The sequence below is a fragment of the Dermacentor variabilis genome, chromosome 5, assembly GCF_050947875.1.
Source record: "Dermacentor variabilis isolate Ectoservices chromosome 5, ASM5094787v1, whole genome shotgun sequence".
NCBI lineage: Eukaryota > Metazoa > Arthropoda > Arachnida > Ixodida > Ixodidae > Dermacentor > Dermacentor variabilis.
Window position 1 is genome coordinate 102,276,682 of NC_134572.1, and position 16,765 is coordinate 102,293,446.

Genomic DNA, 16,765 nt, shown 5'->3' on the forward strand with positions numbered 1-16,765 from the left:
CATTGATTTTCATCTGCTAATTCACTGTCCTTGACTAGGCGTTTTCAAGTGGTATGTAAAAGATATCTTAATCAATAGGGATACGAATTTCTTGGTACAATATGCAGCCGTCTTCAAATAATCTTACCTTCATGGGAACTGCGTGAGCAATATCAGTAATAAAGAAAAGGTTGTGCGGTCTAACTTCCCCTTAGTCGATGCATTTACTTGTTTTGTTTATTTGCTGACTGAAATTGTCGTTGCCAGAATAATCGTTGCGTTTTTCTGCATAATTCATTTTGATACTGCACGAACAACTTCAAAGGCGCGCTAAAGCGCGTAAAAATTTTCGTTTACCAACAAAATGTTTCAATTTTTGTAATACTTTGTTTCGTTTCAGACCTGGAAGCTTAGCATACAGTCGTATGTGATGCATGCGACTAACAGTAGAAGAAAGACATCATTTTCGCAACCGTATTTTTAATATTTTAATTTAAGCTGGACAGTTTGTCTAGATGATTTTTGTCATTATTATTTATTACATAGTATCTTTCAACTGCGCACTCAACAGCCGTATTTGCTAAATGATGAATCACGTTCCGGGCCCCGCGCCTTCTGTGTCCTTCACTGAAATTTGGGCTGTGATTATTATTTGATTAAAATTTACTTATTTATTTATTTACTTTTACGCACGAGCGTGCATTAGCTGTCTGTGAAATCGCCGAGATTATGTGTGTCGCCGCCAGTAAAGTGAGCGCCGAAAAAAGTGCGGATAAACGCGCTGCGGATGGATGCTATGAGCATCTCCTTTGAAACTGGCTATTGGGTTGCGCCGCCAAGCGCTTCTTATTACTTTCTGTAATGTCCTGCCTATCTTGTTAAAAAACAGCACAGAATCCCCAGCATCAAATTTTCTGAACCACTACTGGGAACTTTGTTTTTATATGCCTCCGTTGTTTGTGATCTCGCTACTTTTCTGCCACCATATTTCCAATCGCATCTTACTAAGCTCTATTGCGGGCTTGTCTACTCTCCCCCTGCTATCGCTGAACCCAGGGGCTGCAAGAGGGCCAGAGGAGCCTAACTCGACCTCTGGGCAAATATCTTTACATTCTAGGGAGAGAGAGAGAGACAAATGAGATGCGAAAGGCAAGGAGGTTAACCTATAGATAGATATCCAGTTTGCTACCTTGCACTGGGAAAGGCGTAAGGGGACACAGAAAGATAAAGAAAAATGCACTCATGCAGAAATAGAGGGAGATTAAAGACAGAAAACAAAGGAGAAACACACACATACGAAGGAACTAGGAATGTCACAGTCATTCTAAGAGAGCACTTGACAGGAGGAACTTCAGTAGGGGCTCCATCGCCTTCTGGTGTGAAGACCGCATCAGTCGGCACTCTAAGTTCGTCTGCTCAGAAAGCGGCCGGTCGTCAAGGTGTGCCAACTCCGTGACGAACTACTGTATCTGGGAATTGTAGTGTGGGCAATGACAGAGGATACGTTCGACATCCACAGCTCTCACACGCAGCACTGTCAGCCATTCCGATGCGGCGAGCAAATGTATTCGTAAAAGGCACTCCCAAGCCACAGCCCGCAGAGAACAGTTGTCTCGATCCGGGAAAGTCCAGATGGAATGCGTAGTCGGAGAGATGGGTCAGGTGGTGCAGTCGAGTAGGCCGGAAACCTGAAATGTTCCACATGGATCGCGCCAGATCACGCGCGAGTATGCGAAGCTTTGTTGCTGCATCGGTTCTTGATAGCGAGATGGGTGCCTTCCCAGCATTTTCGTGAGGCCTACTAGCAGCTTCGTCGCCATTTTCGCTACCCATGATGCCGCAGTGACCTATAAAGCCACCGAAAAGTGATGTCATGTCCTTTTTTCTGCTTGTTGGTGATTGAGGTGCCTTATTTCCAATACACGTTAGTCTCGCAGTCCCCGACGTAGATCGGATAGCACACAATGTAGGGCTGCCTTCAAATCCGTAAATATACTCCATCTTCGAGGTAGATATTCATGAATCGTGTGAAGTGCTCTGCGAAGTGCACCAAGCTCCGCAGCAGTCGGCGTTGTCCGGTAAGCAGTTTTAAACTGAATGATCACGGCTTTTTCGGGGAAGATCACAGCTCCAGTAGATCCATAACATGCTAATAAAACATGCTCCATCATTTCCCTATCTTTACCGCAGCAATCACATGTTTCTTCTTCTTTGGTGTACCTAGCTTTATAAATACGTGTTCTAGGGCATCTTGACCTCGGTTCGAGAAGTAAGGAGCTTCCCTTTGAGCTATATTAAATTGTTTCTTTCCTGATTTCGGTTTTTCCCTCTTATGTAATTACTCATGGCAGTTTTCTTTTCCAGTGCCGCAACCCATGAAATTATCTCAGCCTTTCTGACTTTCCGCTTGACGTTCTTTGTTTCTTTGTTGTCATGTTCCTTACCATACCGGTCGCATACTTGCTGGTAAGCTTCATAATTTGTTTGTTTTTTTTCTCCACAGTGAGTCAATGTTTTTTCCTGTACAAATAGCTGAGCGCTCTCGCAACCCATTTACTTTCTTTCACACTCCTCAGCCCTTCTTAAAATTGAACTTTCTCTGATTATCCTTCACTTCAAAACTTGTCCAGCTCATATCACCCTGCACAGCTTCATTTGTAGTCTTCCTGTGAGTGCCCAATGCGAGGCGTCCCACTGACTTTTGGTTGCGCCATCTAGCCCTGATTGTACCCCTGACTTTTAACCAACAACACATTTCCAAATGTGAGACTTGGAACCATTGCACCTTTCTACATACCCCGGATCACCTCGTACCTATTGTACCCCCATAGCGCTCTGTGTTTCAGTATGGCCGCACTTTTCTTCGCCTTTGCTGTTATTGCTTTTTTCGCCTATTTCAATATATCTATTCCCTTCTTTTATCCATGTACTAAGGTATTTGTATTCTTCTAGCCGAAGTAGTTCCTGACCCCGTTCCTTGTATGTTCACTGTTATCATTGAATATCATAAAAGATGACCTACCAACGCTAAATTTCGATACTAAATTCTCACCTTCCTGTCCACAGATATTAGCCAGACGTTGCATATAACTTTGCTTGTTAGGTAGCAACACAATGCCGTCCTCATAAAATAAACACAGAACCTGCGCTTCTACTACTGTGCCCACCTGTTTGTATGACAAATCAGACTCGATGTGACTTCTCTCTAGCGCCCTTTACCTGCTCGCCACGTACATGATAAAAAACAATCGGAATAAAGGGCACCTTTACCTCAGTCTTTTGTTGATATCAACTTTCTCCTCACCCCTCATTCCTTCCCACTCAACGTAACCAGTATTACCTAAGTAAATCTCTCTCTAAAGCTGCAAAATATCGTCGCCTAAGCCTTCCACTTCCAGAATATCTCACAAAATCTTGCGGTCTACGTTGTCATACGCTCCTGTAATGTCTAAAAAGGCCACATATAACGGTCTGCTTTCGACTCTTGATATTTCAATACACGGAGTAAGAACGAATAAGTTAGCATCCAAACGTCTACCTAATCTGACACCATTCTGAACTTCTCCCAAAATGCCATTATTATCTGCCCATGCTTGCAGCTTTAATTTGATTGCCTGCATTAGTAGCCTGTATATTACTTATGTAATGGTCAATGGTCTATACGAGTGAATTCTATCTTTCTCCCCCTTACTTTAATAAATTAAATTCATTCTACTTTGTTACCAACTGTCTTTTAAAGTTTTTTCCACTGTTCTTACCAGAGCTCCTTTACTTTTTGGCCCTAATTCATTATTCACCCTAACGGGAACCTCGTCTAGCCGTGTGGCTGTGCGCTTAAGAATTTTCTCTTCGGCTTTCTTCCAGTTGATGTTTGTCAGCACCAGCTTCTTTTCCATCTGGTTCTTTTTCATGCTCTTTCTTTCTTCCAATACAAACACGTCAGTGCCTTGGAAAGAATCAGCTGTTACTTTTCGGATGTGATTTAATGTCGCGTCCCCTTCCAATTTGTTTCCATCTTCGCCTGCGATATGTTGTTGTATTGGGCCAGACTTCCTGGATAATAAGTTTATGTAGTTCCAAAATATTCTAGCTGCGGCCTTCCATTTCTCACTTTTTTCTGACAAGCAATGTTTACTTTCCCCTTTTATCTTTGCTTGAACCAGTATTTGAACCATACATTTTGCTCCCGGAATATTTCCCATATTCTGGCTACTTCATCATGCAGTACTAGTAAATGCGATTTTGTCGCTTGCCTGTGCTCTCGGGATAATTTCTGTCGTTCGCCGATCGCTTCTCTTGTCTCACTGCTCCACCAGCTTTTCGGTTTTTGTTTCCTTACCAACGAGCAGGTTGCTTCTCTTTCCGTTATTTCTGTAGTTATTACACTTAGAAGTTCACTATATCCCCACTCTTTGTTTGGCCCTTGGCCAAGTTCTTCCTGACCTCTTGGGACTGTGTTTGTTATTTGTTCCGCTTTCAAATTTGGACTAGCCATTTTGCGTTTCTTGCTCTCTTTCCCAACTACATATCCCATTTTAAAAATGCTGCTTCTACAGTCACTCCCTATGCTGCTCGGCCCCTCCACGTTAATGAGCATTTCTCAGACCTTATCATGAATTCCCTCTGTTACAGACAGTAATCAATGCTCGATTGCTGGTTTCCCACTTCCCATGTGGTCTGCCCGTCACAGTTAGGCCCTGTATTCACGATAACGAGGCTATGTTGCTCACAAAGATCTAGAATTGACTTCCCGTTGTTGTCAGTATAGCCATCTAGATCCTGTATGTCGGCATTCATGTCACCTAATAGGATAATGTCGGCATCATTCCGGAAACCCTTAATATCAGCCTTTAGGCATTTCAATAATTCTTGATTCTTCACTCTACAATTATTTCCAGTCCACAAATACGTTACGCCCAGCCAAGTTTTCTTTCAGCTCATTGTACATGATAACCAAAGATGCTCTACACATATTGAATTCACCCTTTTCCATTTGACTCCCTGATGGATGAGCATTGCGACTCCCCCTTCCTTTCTTTCCGTTCTGTTGCACCCTTCCCACACATAATTCCCAATCACTGCCCGCTCTTCCGAGTCTCTAAGGTGCGTTTCTGTAACTGCATATACCCCTGTTTATTCTCTATTTAACTGCTCCTGAATCACTTACCCACTTTTCCTTTCTTCTGCCATCCTGCATGTTTATGCAGCTCATTGCGTGGCGAGCTTTCTTTCTTGTTTTCCTCCGTTTTATGCTATTGACGGCGATGCTATTCTGAGGTTCCCCTAGGGGACATTCTTCTTTACTACCTACACTGGCCTCCTAAGCGCCCGTGGGCCTCCCAAAAAAGCAACCACGCGGCCGGCAAGTCTCGCGTCCAATCCTGTGATTGAAGTGGATCCCGTCTCGTTGAAAACCACCACACCTTCTCACTTCCTTGCTTAATTTACAACCTCCAAACCTTTCTCTCGGCTCACTGTTCGTATAGCCTCATTAGTCGCCGCTACGGCTCTTAGTACGTTACTGTCACGCACAGGCATCTCCGGCACTGTGCACACCACGATCTGCACCTGAAGGGAGAGCTCGCGTAAATCATCTACTCACTTCGCCAAGCGCTGGGCTAGTCTTGCCCTTTTTCTGCTTAGGACGTCATTTAGCCCACCTGCTGGTACGACAAGGTTGCGTTCACAGGCATTTTCCGCGAGCTTTGCTTTTGCTCGCTCCATGACAGCACCCAATGCCTGCCCTGGAAATGTACTTACCCCCACTCTTTTATCGCCTTTCACCCTCTCTCCAATTGCTTCTGAGCACCTAGCTAGGTTTGAGTCGCCGGCGATAATCACCCTTTCAATCTCTCCTGCTGCCGAGGCCTCTCCCTGCTTCCCATGTTGTCCTTTTCGCGTGATTCGGACTTGACAATGGCCATTGTCCCCGCGTTCCTGTTTTTTCTCTGTGGCCACGTCAAGGTAGGTGCAGCTCTTTCCAGCTACCCTTACCCCACGTTGCATGCCTTCCACATGTTTAGCTCGCACTCCCTGCCCCATCACCTCAGGAGCCTGCGTTCCATTGTCACGACCATTCTCGTTCACGATGGCGGCCTTTTCCAGCTTTTCCTCTGCTGCTTGGTCTTTTTTTCCACCACATTCCATGCATCACTCTCCATATTTAGCTCATTTTTGAGCTATTCGACCCGTTTCACAACTTCATCCTGAAAATTCTCGATTTTCTTTAGCCTAGCATCAACATCACAGTGCCTGTCGATTGACTCGATTTCCTCTCCATTCTCATCTGTCCCCTCGTCTACATTGAGGAACCTCCTGCACACTGCACGGTTTAGTGTCTTTCGTGCCATGTATTGCACTTAATTTTCTCTAAGGCAAACATCTAAGCATTCAGAGCACGTACCTTCTAGCAACGCCCGATACGCACAGAGTCTAAATGCTTCAAATGCCGCAAAGTAATTATCACCAATGCTTTAGAAGCAATAAATGCCGCACAGGCTTAAGGTATAACACGCGTTCGCACGTGTTCAAACACGCAGCCACACTCTCACTGTCCTACCAAAACAATATTATCTATACTACTGCACAAACGCGCTGAACCACTAATATCTAATAGACTTTCCACTTCCAAACTTCTACTTAAAGGCTCTAAAGACTTGACGTCCCCTCCGATTGCACGCGTAAAACACATGGCGCGAAAGGACGCTCTTACTATCCTTCAAAACCAAACATACGCGAAGCACACACGCGCACACGAAACAAGGAAAAAGATAAATTAGCCAATTACTCTTTAAAGGGAAAAAATAACAGCAAATCAAAAAGAGGAGCAAGCTCAGAGCATGCAGAAAAAACATGTTTTCGTCGCCGCCACGGAGGGCAGGCAAAACATGTCCGTCCGCGACAAACGTCACCTCGAAAAGAGCGCGGCGAAGCAACGCCACCTAGACGAAAGTCTAGGTGATGTTGAGCGAAACGGTGAAGGAGAGAGAAGGCGAATTGTCACAGAGGAGGAGGGTAGGTGGAGGCGCGCTGGGTTGACCTCCTCTGCCAGTTGCTACGAGTTCTGTGTGCACTAACTATGGACGTACCGGGTTCGTCTCGTGATCGAGAAGTCGAGCGCAGAACGAGAAGGACGGAGCAGCGACGCAAGCGGCGGCAGGCCTAGCGCGAGTCCACCGACTGCGAAGTCGCCGCCAAGCACTGGGTCCCAGCTCAACAAGTACGGCAAAAGGCGAGGGTTTCGCATGCCCCGGAGACTCCAAAAGAGCAAGAAGGGGAAAGCCAGTGGTGTGAATAGTACATTACCAAGTTGCTTGAAATAATAAAGACTGGGCATTTCTATACAGTGTTTTACCGTATTCCTTAATGGCACTTCACACTTTATAAAAATCGAGAACTGGACATAAAACACACACAAAAAATTAGCCTTGAAAGCACCGCCACACATACACACAATAAAAACATTTTTGAAACATCCTGCGCGCAATGCACCAAAAAAAGGGAATAGCACACGCGCGCTTGCGCGTGTTACTTAGCCCCCCTCCCCCCCATGCCACGCATAACGTTCCCAAATGAGCGGCCTTTTATTCAAGTTCACGTGCCGTCGCTCAGCTAATTTTCATGCGTGTGGGACATCCGTAACATATTTTTTTTTTTCATTCTTAACCCCGCTTAGGCATATTTTGCAGTCTTGTAGAATGCTAGGGGCCTTGAACATAATGCAGCTAACTCAAGTCACAAAAGTGGCTCAGCTACATAACAGCCGCGATGCTTTCCGCATAGGCGTCGCTGTTTTTTCCTGCTTCGGTTGCACTATCTTTAGTATGGACGTACCAACAGCCCAACGTGCAACTGTAGTCGCCTGCCAAGGAAGCCGTCCAGATTCAGATTGGGCTTTGCATGCTAATGTTATTCGTTGCTTTGCATCACGTGACATCTTCACCCTGCTTTTGTTTCTTTCCGTAGTAGCAAACGATTGCTGCACCTTAAATGTTTCTCTTCTTTTATTTTGGAAGTCGCGCGCCTTCTCTCAATAGGTACAATTTTGGAGGTTGCGACAAGGACAATATTTTGTGCCTGCTTTTTGTTCATACCATTTACTGTTTTCTTTAATGCGTTTTTCATATTTCTAGCAATACATGTGTCTTAAGAACCACTTAATACGGATAGCATTTTTCATTCTTAATTCTTACGATCTTTTGTCGTCACAATGCTCTAATCTGTGCCAGTCCTGCTATATTCATTCTTGCTATTCGCCACACCGGTAAATAAATAACGCAATAGACAACCGCTAGGCACCGTTTCCGGGCAGTGCGATAAACGAGAGAGCAGCTACGAAAGCACAAAAGCATTCCGCCCAGTGTGAGTCCCGAAGCACCGCGCGGCTCTTTGTGTACCTCTCGCTCGGCCTCTCAAAGTGCGTTAATGATCTCATTAGCAGCTGAGATGTGCTAACGAACACGACGACCTCGTGTACCCCGACACGCCGAGTGACAAAGCCTTCGGCATGGTGGCGGGGTCGTGCACGAAAGTGCGAGAGGTGAACGAGAGGTCAACGTGTCGCTCTTGTTGCAGGAGTGAGAGGGTGGTGTAGGAGTGAGTGAGCGAGGCGTAGTCTATAATGGACGTAACTTGAGTTAGAGAGAGAGAGAGAGAGAGAGAGAGCGAGAGAGAGACAGAGAGAGAGAGAGAGGTACATAGAAACCAAGGATAGGAAAGGCAGGCAGGTCAACCGGACTAAAGTTCGTTTTGCTACTTTCTGATAGTAAGGGAAAGGAGGAATATAAAAAGAAAAGAGGGAGAGAATGACCGTCCGTCCTCGCGTGCGTGTGTGTCTCTGTCAAAGCAGGATGGTGTGGGCCAAGACCTGGATGGTAGTCCGTCTAAAAGTAATAAATAATGAATGTACAAATGAAGGTGACTTTAAGTGATATCAAAAATGCGTAATTAATGGTCATCCTTGATTAGGTAAAATAACTAATGGAACTTAAAAATAACAATAACGCTTACGGTAAAGGAACGGATCGAATTCATGTAAGCTCAGATTTCGAACTCAATTATTATTATCGATAAATTAGCCTTTTCTAATCTGAGTTTTACAACTATATGAAGTAGAAATAAATCGTCAGGAAATAGTAGGTAACGATTAAAACTGGGGAAACACTAACCAAATGATATATTTAAAAACTCAAAACTTGCTTTGCCTTCATCATCATCCTCTTCATCCTCAGCTTGAATCTTCCCGTATGCCGACGTAAACTAAAGCTTCGCCCACTAGCGACACCTCCACACTCATAATCTCTTCCGACATAAGTACTTTTTTTCGTTCTTTCGTGTTATTGAATTTCTGCTTAATTGATAGAACTCGTAGAGTTTCTCTAAATAGTACCTAGGGGGAAACCGGACGCTACCTTCTATCTGAGTTTTCTAACGGCCGCTGTTCCGTTATTGGGATGACGGTATATGGGTCTGCGAGGCTTGTGTTGGCATGTGTAGAACGAGGCTTTACCTGAAACGCAGAAATGGTTGCACAGATAATGTGTCCTTAAAATAAGATCCTCATAAAAGATTACCATTCACCCATATTACATATTTTTATGCAGTTTACTCACCTCCAGCGCATAGTCAAACGAAGGAAAGCGAGAAAAGACCACGACAAAATGACGCAAAGCGAGGGTGGACCTTGTCGCTTGTCCACCAACTTTAGCGGCCCGCCGATACTTTTTACGTTTCATATAATTTTACATCCAAGCACAAGCGATCACGATTGAATAAGTCAGGTCTTTGTGCAATAAAGTTAAAACAGCTGCTTACGTGTTGTTTTAGTAAGACGTGAACCATAGTGTTAGAAGGATCGCTGCTAGCCCGGCGCGTCTTCAAGGTGTCCTGGCTCTACGGGAACGATGCCAATCCTAAGCCACCATATTCTGACATTCCCGTGTGCATACAACAGCGCAGCAGGACGATATTTCCCTATAGGCGTTATACTGAGAAACTCTATGGTACAAGCTATGTGTAACGAGATTACTAAGAGGTTCCCCTTAATAAAACTCATGTGAAACAATATTAGGAGTAGTATATATTTAACAGTGTGCAAGAAGGCTATACAAAAGGAATAGCCGACGGTGAAGGAGGCAGACGTTCCACATAGGTTTCGCATAGTGAGTGGTACATTTTTTGGGGATATATGTTCCACTTATTGGTAAATATGTGCAATGACATACAAAATCCAGCTGTTAGCGCCGCGGTTTGTAAATTTGTTTGATGCTTCTTTACTTTCTGCTGCCCAGGGGCGTCTGTTCTACTCTGCCTCTCAAAGGCAGCGTGCAGTTGACAGCCGGACGCTTGAACCACTGAGCTACCACGCTAGATTCGTGTTCGGTAGCGTGGTACTTTCTAAGTCGGCATGGCGTCTCTAAGTGGATGTTGGAGGCCGCCGCAGGCAAGACTGTAACGGGAGAACAAGCACACTTGAAAGAGCTTGCACGAAGATGCTTGGTGATTGGTGCAAGAAAAAGGAAGAGCGAGGATGCATAGAAAAAAAGCGCGGAGATTAACCAGAGGTGGTTCTGGATGGCAACCCTGCAAGGGAAGACGGTGGTACGGGAATGAAAAGAGAACGAGAGTTTAAGATTAAAAGAGAAAGAGAGACGAGCGCAATTAAAGTACACCTCGTGTGCCACGCAGCGGCATAGCATGCGGCGTTTTTGAAGTCTATCGTGTAAGCCCGCAGAGCTCAGGAACTTGGGCAAAGCACAGGTAGCCTTTCGCGTGTAATTCCTTTGGAACGCCTGGTCTAGAACATTTCGTTCTCATGTACTGATGTAAGCATCGCGCTTAAGCAACTATAGCATTCAAAGGGCAATTGCAAATGCTTAGCAAGACATACTCCAGAATAATGTATATACTAACGAGAGGCAAACGCTAAAATAAAGAGAATGTAATAAAACAGTTTGAATACTTAGTGATAGGCTGCGCCCCAGCGAGAGTTCTCCTATTATTATCAGTATTACATTCATGGACATTGAACTACTTAACTGCGAAACTCAACATAATAAAGGATGTCGCCAAAAAAGCTAAGGGATTAGACATTAATGGACCTCTAGATTTCGAGCGTTTTGAAGCTACTGAAATTCCAACGAAGTTCTCTCTCCCATGCTTGAAGCAACTCAAATTATGCATGTAGCACTGCAGATACCACACTAACGTATTTACAAAACATAACTACTTGTTCACCTTTTAATTGAATAGTTGCGCAAGTATACGTAGCGCCTTGAAAGCCAAAGCTCGGCTTCCAGACTGCGCGTTGAAGGCTGAGTGCTCTGCTGGGAACGTGATCTCCACAATGCGCACACCGTGAAGACCTGCCTTCTAATTTGTACTTCATGAAGCCGCGACGTTCTGGATTAAAGATGAGGCGCCCCACTTGTGTCGAGAGAAGCTAGTAATGCTCCTACATCGGCTACGTTTAGTGTATTTAATTCATTCGCTAGGAGACTGAGTTTGAATTATTCAAATTGCGACCGGCCACTTTGTGCTTCGCTGGCCTTTGTATATGTTCCGGCAGGCGCTAAAACAAACTCAAGACTGGATAAAAAAAAAAGAAATTTGGAAAGCAGCATCATCCGTGAATAACCATAGAAGCACCCTTGAGAGGGTATGGTGGTGTATCCGGAAAGTTGGTTTTCTGGTGTTTAATATTTTGTTTCCTAAATTACCCGGGAAAAGTGGCAAATTGGGCGTTACGTTAGCATAATATGGCGGCGGATGCGAAACATCACGTATCATTCATAAACGTGGCAAGAAGAGTACTACGTGCTGAGAGGATTTTTTTTTTTATTACGAGAGTCCTACACTCGACGCAATGGCATAGTGCGCGCGTTTGAACTCCAAAGTCCTTTATTCTCTCCTTTATTACTTTTTCTTTATTGCTCAACCTCACGCTTTAGTGCGACATTGCATACTACCCTACATAAAAGTTATTTTCTTTTTCTACTGATCAGCTTTTCATTTTTTCGGTTAGTTTCCTGACTGATAGACCCTAAGCTCACATATACATAAAGCCGAGCAACAAGATGTATATATGCGTCCAATCCCTCCACCCGATCACCCAACTAAATCTGATCTATTCAAAGCTACGCTGAAGGCAAGTACTAATTTTTAAAAAAATCGTCTTTTTGTAATGCAGTTTAGTAAAATGCAGCCTTCGCTATTGTATCTGGAGATTGTTCGAATAAATCGTGCTAAAAATGTCTTTGCGACATTCTCGTGTTGCTTGCGGGCATACAAATTTACGCGTTATGCAATGCACTGTTACAAACAAACGAAAGCTAGGAAACTAGGTAGGCTGGTGCTTTTTATGAACTTGACCGTTTCATTGCGAATGGTCATTATCAGAATGGAAATTGTCGGTTATTTGGTGCCCATAAAACGTAAATTTAAGGCACCTTTGCTGAATGATATTGCAGAAAAGTATTGCAGTAGATGGAGAGGGAAAAAAGGAGGGGGGGTTAGAACGCACCGGACAGACACGTCGCTTTTGGTGAGTCACTCATACCAAAGAACCACTGCTGCAAACTTTGATATTAGCTAATGCGTATTTTGGTTCCTTAATATTTCTTCCTTACCCTATTTTCACAGGAGAAGTGGTTCTTGTGGGGAAGGAGAAAAGGCTGGCGCTATTTTCTGCAACCCATGCGGGAGCACCGCTCAGCGCCATTTCTTTCACAGGTAGTGTCAGGAGCGCGAAAAAAGGGTGGACCGTATTGTGCCTACGTTGAACACGCCAGCTTGTCAGCTACAACTGCCTGACGTCACTTACCGCCTTGAAAATGCCATGGATACTGCCTTCTACAAGCCTCTGCCATAAACTGCAGTATTTCTACAACTCATTTTCAGTAGGTATGCACAAGAAACGTGGCGTTCGTCGAGGGAAGAAGAAAATATAAAATAACGTCCGTAATGAGAAGGACGTACAGGCAGACTGAGATGCGGCTAGCCCACTTACCGATCACCTCATTTCACTGTTTTTCTCAACATGCGTACAGGGAAAAATTTGCCGTTGCACTCATATCGATCCGTATCTGTGCAATATAAGTATAGCAGTGCTGTAGTTGACAAAAGCAACGTGTAAAAAAGTACGCATTGGTTTGAAGCGAGTTGCTCAGATATTGCGGTAAACAACGCCATGAGGTATCAAATCGGTACGGCGATTAACCGAGGTTGCATTGTAAGGTTCGTTACAGCGCGGCACACAACGACGGCACAATGCCGTGTAGTCGTTTTATACCTTCATTTTGTTGGTGTCTTATGTTGCGCTGTAGCATTATCTTGGCATAGAAGTAGGCAAACATCTAAAATTTACCGAACACGTAACCAAACTAATACAGAAGATTACCTACGGGATTAGGGTACTTCTAAACGCACGAAACATATTTGACCATCAAATATTACGATCATTATACTTTTCATTTATTCATTCCCACATTAATTACTGCGTTACTTGCTGGGGAAACACTTACGTAACCCATTTAAACTCATTGCAAATTCTACAGAATCAGGCTATTAGGATAATTACATTTAGCCCATATAACAACAACGCCTCATATCTTTTTACGAACTAATCACATTCTTACAGTCACACAACTCGTTAAATATAATCTAGGTACTTTTTGTTCCGTCAAATCAATTACACACGATGCTATAGCTTGTTACCACAATCTTCTCTATTAAATACTAATATTACCAGGTTTGCAATAAATAGGAACTTCATTTTACCTAAAATACATACTAATTATGGCAAACAGAGCGTCCATTTTTCATCTATCGCATTCTGGAACACACTACCATTATACATAAAAACACTTAAAATTCACGAATTCAAGAAACAACTAAAAGATTACATTCTGTCGAATACTGATGCCTAGTCCATACTCACAACCATTCTTTCACGGTGCCGTCATTTCATTTTCATTGTCATACCTTTAGGTTTCTGTTTCTGCCTCACATATACATTCGAGCTACAGATTCTACTGTGTTCGTCACGTCATCTACGCATCAGTTGTCAACGAGATTGTGTTACAATGCTTTCTTTTTCATGACATTTATGCATATGTAATTCTTCAATCATGGTATTCATACTAAAAACTGTCATTTTTCTATGTTAACAATTTGTTGAAAACTGCTGTACTTTTGTTTTATTTTGTTTACATTGTAAAGGAGGTCCTATTGCAGTCTTTGACTCCGGGACCTCCTCCTGAATATTAACAACTTGTAATCATTCTAATGATCTCAATAAAAACCGATTCTGATTCTGATTCTGATTCTGATTACAATCAATCCTAACGATCTGGCCCAACTTGTTTTCTTGAGTAACCGAGGTTTTGAGTCTACGGATAAGATTACACGAACCTGATCCCGGAGAAGGTGGAGATGGCATCCTACGCCGAAGCCTTTGGATGGAGCTCTTTACTACAAGTAATCGACCGGTGAAACCGGTCGCAAGAGCATTTAGGCTCGGCCTACGGCTCCACTAAGGGTAAATAATAATAAAAAAATCATTATTTGCATTCATACTCTCGTCGTGTTTCGTGTGGCGAAAACAACCTCCTCCACACTTCCAGAGCAGGCCACCACCGTATCGGCAAAAGCAGCTAGCGCACGCGTCAGCTATAGCAACCTGCAATATGAGCAGTGGGTGTTCATCAACTAAAACAAAACAGTCACACACACACAAAAAGAAGGTGAAAGAAAGCCGAGACCGTAACCACACTAGAAGAAAATAGATTTATAAAGCCGAAGCATCCGGGCGAGCAAATGAATACGACTAGCAGAAGATGGGGCACTGTCAAATTGAGTTTCCTTCGTCGACTAACGAACCCCTACCGCTCTTACGCTCATTAAGAAAACCCAGTCTTGTTAGGGCAGAAGTTCGTTTTGGCGAAGGACCCGCAATAAAACTATACATACCTGATCGAGTCGGCCGCGTTCCAGAAGACCGTATTCCCACTAGTAACAAAAGCAACCGTCGCATTCATCGAATAACTCAGGTGCACGGGAGTGCGCGCACAAAGAGGAAAGATCGTAGAGCAGAGACGACTCTCTGCGAGGCAAAGCTTCCTCCAAGAAAGCGAGGGTCCCCGGTCTGGTCTTCTAATGCATTATTCAGATGTTTCCAGCACTGAACGGAGATTTTTTCGATCGCCCCACCCGCATTTGGACGGGGACTTGATTCTTTCAGCGAGGGACGAAACAAAAGTGACGGTTAGCAAAAAAAAAAAAGATCGAAATTAAATTTTGGAATAGCTAAACCCAGTATAGCCAGCCTCTGAATTACGACTGCGTGCACCGAATTCCAACGAAGTGCGCGCTGGCTCTCCGAGTATGCCGCACCACATGATGGGCACTTTCTCTCTCTCCTTGCTCTTTCTTCTTCACGTGACAATGAGCTTTAAAGGCATGCAGTGTTGGTCATGTTGCACCATGGAGTGACGCATGCGCGCTCTTTGAAGCGCGAGCGTTGTGTTAAAAATGGTTTGCGTCTGTTCAGAATATCTGTACCCGTGACAATTTTTTTTTTATTTTTTATATTCTTTCGGAAATAATTGTACCTGCATTATTGTCTTCCATCTGCCACATTCTATTCTTCGTCCTTGTATTACTTCAGCCTTCGGAATCTCTCATCTTGTTCTCTATTTCCACTTAGCTTCACTTTTTCTTTTATCTACAGTTTCTGTTTCTATCCCCTGCTTCCTGATGAGTATAGACGCGCCTAGTGTCGCTTTCAATAGCAGTTGGCAGCCTGCTCCCCCCTATCTATATTGTATGTGTATTTTCATGTATTTTCATAACAAATAATAATAATAATAATAATAATAATAATAATAATGTTCGCTACATAAGGTTCCGTTCACATGCCTAAGAACCTAACTACATCGAGCAACAATTTGGCTAACACGTCGCACGGACTACCCACTGTCAGGTGTCCTATCACACAAGAGCAGCAATATTTCCTGGGACAAATGTTTTCATCATCTATACCTGCAATTATCGCTTTAGGAGCAGCAGCTGACTCTGCGTTGTTTACGCACAGTGTGTAGTTGTTGTCCAACATGAAATTGGTCCTGAACGATCTCATCGAAGCACGATGTGCAATAACTTTTAAATTGAGTGAATGCAGGCTGGCAATATAGCGCTTACGCTCATCATATAAGCACTAGCCTCAATAGAGAGATCACGGCGCTTTCTTTTTCTTATTCGTTCCCGCGAGACGGCGCCGCGATCTTCAACTAATAATACAAGGAATTATGTACGTGTTAGTTTAGTCGCTTCATAACAATGCAGCCTTTTTCTTGGCGACTCAACAAATGTAACAGGAGTTGACCATTCTGCTACAATGGTATTGACTCATTATGACTCATATTTCACATTACTATAATTTCTTCAAGTGCATCGCCTTAACCACTCGGCCATGACTGCAACTGTAATCTAATTTCTCAAACAGAACATTGGTTGGTGACTCCAGACCAATAAGTGGTATTTTCCCATAGGCAAAAATGTTAGGAACCGCGCACAAGCCTAGTGCCTGTTTTTAGATAAACTAAGAAGCGAACGACGTAGCTCTTTTATTATGAGAGGAAAGAAATCAATGACTTTCAAGGGGAGCCCTGTAACAATAATGCGCGTCAAGGCGACTGGCCCCATGGATTCCTGCGTGTCTACAAATGTATCTATCTCTTTCTCAGCGGCGACCGTGTTCCCAGCGCCTCTAAGACCGCGCGGACAGGAA